This window comes from Scyliorhinus torazame, chromosome 4 (genome assembly GCF_047496885.1).
Source record: "Scyliorhinus torazame isolate Kashiwa2021f chromosome 4, sScyTor2.1, whole genome shotgun sequence".
NCBI classification, from domain to species: Eukaryota; Metazoa; Chordata; class Chondrichthyes; order Carcharhiniformes; family Scyliorhinidae; genus Scyliorhinus; species Scyliorhinus torazame.
In genome coordinates, this window is record NC_092710.1 from 35,072,365 (window position 1) to 35,082,566 (window position 10,202).

General features: G+C 48.3%; 1 long non-coding RNA gene across 1 annotated transcript; it reads right to left on the minus strand.

The window, feature by feature from the left end:
* Window positions 1–663: 663 nt before the first annotated feature.
* LOC140410190 (uncharacterized) lies at window positions 664–6,485 on the minus strand. Its single transcript, XR_011940550.1, has 2 exons — window positions 6,280–6,485; window positions 664–800 (listed from the first exon to the last, which is right to left on the minus strand). It is a non-coding gene; the product is annotated as an uncharacterized lncRNA (long non-coding RNA).
* Window positions 6,486–10,202: the final 3,717 nt, after the last annotated feature.

The following is a 10,202-nucleotide window of genomic DNA, read 5'->3' on the forward strand; positions in this document are numbered from 1 at the left end:
GGGCGAGTTAACAGAAAGCAGTTGGGGTTATCAAACTAACCGTTTTCATTGAATCCAAATTGTTTCATTATAAATTCTAGTCTCATGAAATGACATCAGATGATTTCAGTGAAAAAATCCCATTGAACCTCCTTGTCTAATAAAATGATGTTGTTGCCGATGACCCTGTACTGATTGAGGAATAAGCTTAACATCTCACAGTGTGAATAAATCAAATTGAATCCAAATTTATAGAGCAGCTCATTGAAGAAATCTGTCTGTGAGCAACATGTAAAATATGAATTGAAACTTTGCAATGAGCTTTGTTTTTGTGGCCAGGAATCTTCTCTTAAAGACCCATCAAACATTCCCAGGACAGGTACTGCACGGGGTTAGATAAAGAGTAATGCTCCCTCGACACTGTCACCATCAAACACTCCCAGGGCAGGTACAGCACAGGGTCAGATACAGAGTAAAGCTCCCTCTACACTGTCCCCATCAAACACTCCCAGGACAGGTACAGCACGGTGTTAGATACAGAGTAAAGCTCCCTCTACACTGTCCCCAGCAAACACTCCCAGGACAGGTTCAGCATGGGGTTACAAAGGGAATAAATGTTCCTCTACAGTTTCCAAAACAGAAGCTGCCAGGATATTTACAGCAAGTAGAGGGAATGAGGCAATGTTTCCAAAGGAAGGGTTTTATTTTTAAAGAAGGTAGGAAATTATCAACGTAACAGAACTTATCCCAAATGATGATTTCTCCAATATCCAAATCCAAAACGATGCCGAATTCATTCCCATCCCACTTTTCTGGATACTCTGAAATAGATAAACAGAGAGATAATTAGCAATAACAGACCACGAGGAATAGGAGCAGGATCTAATTGAGGGATTCAGGGGTGTTTATATATAGAATAACAGATACCCGGGAGTGAGTTACAGACTGGAATCTAATTGAGGGATTCAGGGGTGTTTATATATAGAATAACAGGTACCTGGGAGTGAGTTACAGACTGGAATCTAATCGAGGGGTTCACAATGGTTTATATATTGAATAACAGATACCCGGGAGTGAGTTACAGACTGGAATCTAATTGAGGGATTCAGGGGTGTTTATATATAGAATAACAGATACCCGGGAGTGAGTTACAGACTGGAATCTAATTGAGGGATTCAGGGGTGTTTATATATAGAATAACAGATACCCGGGAGTGAGTTACAGACTGGAATCTAATTGAGGGATTCAGGGGTGTTTATATATAGAACAACAGGTACCTGGGAGTGAGTTACAGACTGGAATCTAATCGAGGGGTTCACAATGGTTTATATATTGAATAACAGATACCCGGGAGTGAGTTACAGACTGGAATCTAATCGAGCTCTCTAGTCGTGCAAGACTCGCTCACTCTTGCACACACTCACAGTTAACAGATACACTGCAGTGCGATACAGTGTGCAATCTAATCGAGTGGATTTAACTCACGCTTACACACTCACTCACACAGTCGTACACAATCACTCACTAACACACTCACTAACTCACTCTTACACACCCTGACTCACACTCGCTCACCATTACACACTCACTCACACTCTTATTCCTACACCCTCACTCATTATTACACACTCACTTACTCACTCAGTCTCTCACACACACTCTCTCACACTTAAACACTCACTCACACCCCCCACTCACCTTTACACATTCAATCACACACACACTCACTCTCTTACACACTCACTCACACACTCACTCTTATACATTCACTCACACACACTGCTACAAACTCGCACTCACACTCCCTCACACACTTAATCATTCACTCTTACACACACACTCACCCCCACTATTACACGCACACACTCGCACACTCACTCATTCTTACACACTAACTCGCTCACACACTCAAATTCACTTACACAATCACACACACTGACTCGCGCACTCTTTCACACACTCACAGTTAAACGATACACTGCAGTGCGATACAGTGTGCAATCTAATCGAGTGGATTTAACTCACGCTTACACACTCACTCACACTCACTTACACACTGAAACTCACTCATTCCTATAGACTCACTCATTATTACACACTGATTCCACACTCACTCACTCTCACACACTCACTCAATCAGTCTCACACACACACATACTCACACACTCTTGCACAATCACTCACTAACATACTCTCACTCATTAACTCACTCTTACACACCCCGACTCACACTCACTCACCATTACACAATCACTCACTCACACTCACTTACACACTGAAACTCACTCATTACTACAGACTCACTCATTATTGCACGCTGATTCCACACTCACTCTCTCACACCCACTCACCCACACCCACTCACCCACACCCACTCACCCACACCCACTCACCCACACCCACTCACCCACACCCACTCACCCACACCCACTCACCCACACCCACTCACCCACACCCACTCACCCACACCCACTCACCCACACCCACTCACCCACACCCACTCACCCACACCCACTCACCCACACCCACTCACCCACACCCACTCACCCACACCCACTCACCCACACCCACTCACCCACACCCACTCACCCACACCCACTCACCCACACCCACTCACCCACACCCACTCACCCACACCCACTCACCCACACCCACTCACCCACTCACCCACACCCACTCACCCACTCACCCACACCCACTCACCCACACCCACTCACTCACCCACACCCACTCCCACTCACCCACACCCACTCACCCACACCCACTCCCACTCACCCACACCCACTCACCCACACCCCCACCCACACCCACTCACCCACCCACACTCACCCACCCACACCCACTCACCCACCCACACCCACTCACCCACCCACACCCACTCACCCACCCACACCCACTCACCCACCCACACCCACTCACCCACACCCACTCACCCACACCCACTCACCCACACCCACTCACACACACCCACTCACACACACCCACTCACACACACCCACTCACACACACCCACTCACACACACCCACTCACACGCACCCACTCACACGCACCCACTCACACGCACCCACTCACACGCACCCACTCACACGCACCCACTCACACACACCCACTCACACACACCCACTCACACACACCCACTCACACACACCCACTCACACACACCCACTCACACACACCCACTCACACACACACACCCACTCACACACACCCACTCACACACACCCACTCACACACACTATCACTCAGTCTTAAACACACTCACACTCACTCTCACACACACACTGTCACTCTGACACACTGTCACTCTGACACACTGTTACTCCCACATGCTAACTCACACTCACTCTTACATAATCACTCACACTCACCCCAACACAGTCAATCACATGCTCACTATTACATACAGATACACTCTTTCACTCTCAATAATCCACTCACTCATTCTTACACGCCAACTCTCTCACACACTCGCACACACTCAAACTGACTTACACAATCACTCACTCTGACATACACACAGACTCACTCACTCTTACACACTCACTCACATACTCATACACGCTAATTCACACTTACACTCTCACTCACTTATACACTTACACTTACACAATCACTCACACTAACTCTTACATCCACACTCACTTTTACACACACACTAACTCACCCAATCACACACTCACTCTTACACCCCGACTCTGACACACTCTCTCACTCACACTCACTCAGTCATACATACTCAGGCACACACATCCTCACACATGCACTCACACGCTCACTCACTCACACACACTCACTCAGGATCAGACTCACTCACACACAATTATTCACTCACACTCACTCACTCTTACACACGCACTCACTCTCGCTCACACACAGACTGACTCACTCATTCACACTAACTTACACACAATTACTCATTCACTCACTCACACTCACTCACTCATACATACTCAGACACTCACATCCTCACTCATACACTCACACTCACACATTCACTCACTCCTACACGCTCAATCACTCTCACTCAGACACAGACACACTCAGTTGTTCACACTCACTTACACACAATTCCTCACTCACACTCACGCTTGCACAATCCTCTTACACTCACACTTACACACTCACACTTACACAAACACTATCATTCTTACACACTGTCTCACACACACACAATCTTACATACTCACACTCACTCACATCCTCACTCACACACTATTACACACACATTCTTACATACGCACACACTTACACACACATACTCACTCACTTTTACACATTAACTCGCTCAGTCTTACACACACACCCACACTTGCAATCACTCACACTCACATACCCACTCACACACCAACCCGCTCACAACCACGCCCACAGACTCGCACATTCACATTCACTCACACGCTCACTCTTATACACTCAGTCACTCTTATTCAAACACACTCTTCACACACTTACACACACACACTCGTACTGACTCACTCTCACACACACTAGTTCTCACCAATTCTCACTCTTACACTCACTCACTGTATGACACACTCACATCCACACCGACTCTGACACACTCATTCACTGTTATACACACTCACTCAGACACTGGGGGCGCAGAGCGAGTGGCGCAGCGAGGGAGAGGGACGCAGCAAGGGAGAGGCACGCAGCGAGAGCGAGGCACGCAGCGAGAGAGGGGGGGACGCAGCGAGAGAGAGAGGGACGCAGCGAGAGAGAGGGGGACCCAGCGAGAGAGAGGGGGACACAGCGAGAGCGAGGCACGCAGCGAGAGAGGGGGGGGGACGCAGCGAGAGAGAGGGGGACGCAGCGAGAGAGAGGGGGACGCAGCGAGAGAGAGAGGCACGCAGCGAGAGAGGGGGGGACGCAGCGAGAGAGAGGGGGACGCGGCGAGAGAGGGGGGGACGCGGCGAGAGACAGGGGGACGCAGCGAGAGAGAGAGGGACGCAGCGAGAGAGAGGGGGACACAGCGAGAGAGAGGGGGACACAGCGAGAGAGAGGGGGACACAGCGAGAGAGTGGGGGACACAGCGAGAGAGAGGGGGACACAGCGAGAGAGAGGGGGACACAGCGAGAGAGAGGGGGACACAGCGAGAGAGAGGGGGACACAGCGAGAGAGAGGGGGACACAGCGAGAGAGAGGGGGACACAGCGAGAGAGAGGGGGACACAGCGAGAGAGAGGGGGACACAGCGAGAGAGAGGGGGACACAGCGAGAGAGAGGGGGACACAGCGAGAGAGAGGGGGACACAGCGAGAGAGAGGGGGACACAGCGAGAGAGAGGGGGACACAGCGAGAGAGAGGGGGACACAGCGGGAGAGAGGGGGACACAGCGAGAGAGAGGGGGACACAGCGAGAGAGAGGGGGACACAGCGAGAGAGAGGGGGACACAGCGAGAGAGAGGGGGACACAGCGAGAGAGAGGGGGACACAGCGAGAGAGAGGGGGACACAGCGAGAGAGAGGGGGACACAGCGAGAGAGAGGGGGACACAGCGAGAGAGAGGGGGACACAGCGAGAGAGAGGGGGACACAGCGAGAGAGAGGGGGACACAGCGAGAGAGAGGGGGACACAGCGAGAGAGAGGGGGACACAGCGAGAGAGAGGGGGACACAGCGAGAGAGAGGGGGACACAGCGAGAGAGAGGGGGACACAGCGAGAGAGAGGGGGACACAGCGAGAGAGAGGGGGACACAGCGAGAGAGAGGGGGACACAGCGAGAGAGAGGGGGACACAGCGAGAGAGAGGGGAACACAGCGAGAGAGAGGGGGACACAGCGAGAGAGAGGGGGACACAGCGAGAGAGAGGGGGACACAGCGAGAGAGAGGGGGACACAGCGAGAGAGAGGGGGACACAGCGAGAGAGAGGGGGACACAGCGAGAGAGAGGGGGACACAGCGAGAGAGAGGGGGACACAGCGAGAGAGAGGGGTCAGAGAGGGACACAGCGAGAGAGAGTGGGACAGAGAGAGAGAGGTACACAGCGAGAGAGACATGGAGAGGGCCATACATAGAGGGAGAGGGACACAGAAAGAGTGACACAGAGAGAAAGAGGTACTCAGTAAAAGAGAGGGATAGAGTGAGATAGAAGGACACAGAGAGAGACAGGGACACAGAGGGAGAGAGGGATACAGAGATGGACAGAGCGAGGGGGCCACACACAGAAAGAGGTACACAGCGGGTCAGGATGTGAGGTTTCATGGACGTGAGTGGGTCAGGATGTGAGGGTTTGGGGACATGAGGATGTGATGGTGTGAGGGTGCCAGGACGTGAGGCAGTCAGGACATTGGGGTTATTAAACTGACCGTTTTCATTGAATCCAAATTGTTTCATTATAAATTCCAATCTCAGGAATTGACATCAGTGGATTTCAGTGAAAAATCCCATTGAACCTCCTTGTCTAATAAAATGATGTTGTTGCCGATGACCCTGTATTGATTCAGGAATAAGCTTAACATCTCAGTGAGAAAAAGTCAAATTGAATCCATATTTATAGAGCAGCTCATTGAAGAAATCTGTCTGTGAACAACAGGTAAAATATGAAGTGAAACTTTGCAATGAGCTTTGTTTGTCTGGCCAGGAATCTTCTCTTAAAATGGAGGCAGAAATGAAGTTGTGTTTAACTCACATTCTGTGATTTCTTGCTGGTTTTTACTCATTCTATGGAAAGCCTTTCTAAGGCGACAGACGAATAGTCATTCCAAACACGTCAGAAATTCAGAGGGAAACAAATGTTAAACCAAAGACAGAAATAAGGACAGGACAGAATCTGTTGTTGACTGCTGAATTAACATAACCATAGACAGGACAAGTGTCTTCCTTAGCAGACACAGGAACCACACCGAGGGGGACATTGCTGACAGAAAGTCGGGGGTGGGGTCTGCACACAGGTCACTGAGGAGATCTCAGTCCAAACTGTTTCCAATCATTTCCCAAATGTTTGACAACATTTGTGGCACTTCCAAGATTTAAGGTACTTTGCTGTCTGTATTCTGTGAATCCAGCTGTGAAATATCTTCACTTCAATGTCTTTTCCCCAACACTATCCCCATATCCCTTTATGTCAATGCGATTTAGAAATCAGTCAATTTCTGCTATAAACTTAGTCAATATCTTTCCATCTTTGAGAGTGGAGAAATCACCAGGAATGTGGGATTTGATCTCCAGGGTTAGGTTGGAGAAACAGGGCTCATTCAGGCCCTATTGAACCAATCTCTCCTCCTAGGACAGTCCGGCAACCTCCCTATCAGACGATTGACCCTCCGCTGCACTCTCTCTTTGACAACTATATCCTTTCTCAGTTAGGGAGACCGAAACTATACGCAATACTCCAGGTGTGGTCTCACCAAGGCCTTGTGTAACTGCAGGAAGACATCTCCACTTCTGAATTCAAATCCCTCTTGCAATGAAGGCCAACGTGTCATTGGCCTTCTTAACTGCTTGCTGCACCCCCCTCTCCTCTTTCAGTGACTGGTGTACAAGCTCCATTTGTACATCCACATTGCCCAACATATCATGTTTAAATACAACTCTTTCCTTCAGTTTTTGCTTGACACTAACTTGGACAACTGTCCGAATTGTCTCAGTGTTGTGCTCACATAAAATGGCCACCGTTAAGTAACTTAAGATGGCTGACTGCTGATCGTGGATTTGTTTAGACAGATTCTCAGAGAGAGATAGAGAGATGCAGAGACAGATAAGATGGGGAGACTAACAGAATACATCAATTCAAGATTCAGAATCTCCATCAAACACTGTTAGCAAAAGTCCATCATGGGGTTACATACAGATTACACATCCCTCTAAACCGTCCCCATCAAACACTCCAAGGGCAGCTACATTACGATGATGTATACAGAGTAAAGCTTCCTCGACGCTGTCCCCATCAAACACTCCCAGGACAGGTACAGCACGGGGTTAGATACAGTGTAAAGCTCCCTCTACATTCTCCCCATCAAACACACCCAGGACAGGTACAGCACGGGGTTAGATACAGAGTAACGCTCCCTCTACACTGTCCCCATCAAACACTCCCAGGACAGGTACAGTACGAGGTTGGATACAGAGTAAAGCTCCCTCTGCACTGTCCCTATCAAACACTCCCAGGGCAGCTAAAGCACGGGGTTAGATACAGAGTAAAGCTCCCTCTACACTGTCCCATCAAACACTACCAGGACAGGTGCACCACGGGGTTACAAACGGAATAAATGTTCCTCTCCAATTTCCACAACAGAAGCTGCCAGGATATTTACAGCAAGTAGAGGGAATGAAGCAATGTTTTCAAAGGAAGGGTTTTATTTTGAAAAGAGATCGCAAATTATCAACATAACAGAACTGACCCCAAATGATGATTACTCCAATATCCAAATCCAAAACGATGCAGAATTCATTCCCATCCCACTTTTCCGGATAATCTTAAATAGATAAACATAGAAATAATTAGCAATGACAGACCACAAGGAATAGGAGCAGGACTGGTCCATTCAGCCCTTCGAACTCACTCCACCAGTCAATATGATCATGGAGATTCTTCCATTTCAACACCGTCTTCCTGCCCTATCCACGTGCCTCTTGTTGATCCATCAATCGCAGTCCAGAACCGGCTCAATGACTGAGTCTCCACATTCCTTTGGGATAGAGAATTCCCAGGATTCACCACCATCTGAGTGACAAAATTCCTCCTCATCTCAGTCCGGCATATCGTTGGTTAATACACAGAATAGATTATATCTGGGAATGAATTACAGACTGCAATCTAATGGAGGGCTTCGGGATAGATTATATACAGAATAACAGATACCCGGGAGTGAGTTACAGACTGGAAACTAATCGAGGGGATCAGGATAGTTTATATATAGAATAACAGATACCCGGGAGTGAGTTACAGACTGGAATCTAATCGAGGGCTTCGGGATAGTTTATATATAGAATAACTGATACCCGGGAGTGAGTGACAGACAGGAATCTAATTGAGGGGTTCAGGATAGTTTATATATAGAATAACAGATACCCAGGAGTGAGTTACAGACTGGAATCTAATCGAGGGGTTCAGGATAGTTTATATAAAGAATAACAGATACCCAGGAGTGCGTTACAGACTGGAATCTAATCGAGGGGTTCTGGATGGTTTATATACAGAATAACAGATACCCAGGAATGAGTTACAGACTGGAATCTAATCGAGGGGTTCAGGATAGTTTACATATAGAATAACAGATACCCGGGAGTGAGTGACAGGCTGGAATCTAATCGAGGGGTTCAGGATAGTTTATATAGAGAATAGGACGAAGTCTTACAACACCAGGTTAAAGTCCAACTGGTTTGTTTCGATGTCACAAGCTTTCGGAGCGCTGCTCCGTCCTCAGGTGAATCCTGCCACCTGAGGAAGGAGCAGCGCTCCGAAAGCTAGTGACATCGAAACAAACCTGTTGGACTTTAACCTGGTGTTGTAAGACTTCGTACTGTGCTCACCCCAGTCCAACGCCGGCATCTCCACATCATATATAGAGAATAACAGATACCCAGGAGTGTGTTACAGAGTGAAACCAAATTGAGGGGTTAGATTTAACTCACTCTTACACACTCACTCACACCCTGACACAATCGCTCACTAACACACACTATCACGCACTTAATAACGAAATCACGCTTCCACACCCTGATGCACACTTGCTCACTATTACACACTCACTCACACACTGAAACTCAATTATTCCGACACACTCACTCATTATTACACACTGACTTACTCTCACACTCTCACTTACACATTCACACCACTCACTCAGTCTTACACACACTCATTCTCTCATACGTAAGCACTCACTTGCACACTCACTCACACTCCCTCACTCACTCTTACACATTCCTTCACACACACACACACTCGCTGTTACACTCACTCACTCTCACTCACTCACACCCACTATTACACACACACTCGCACACTCACTCACCTACTCACTCATTGTTCCACACTAACTCGCCCACACACTCAAACTCACTTACACAATCACTCACACTGACATACACACACACACTGACTTGCTCACTTTTACACAAACTCACCATTACACATTCAGTAACTCTTGACACAGTCACTCACTCACATACTCACACACTAACTAATTCACACTTACACACTCACTCACTTATACACTGACACAACCACTCACTCACGCTGTCCCCATCAAACACTCCCAGGACAGGTACAGCAAAGGGTTAGATA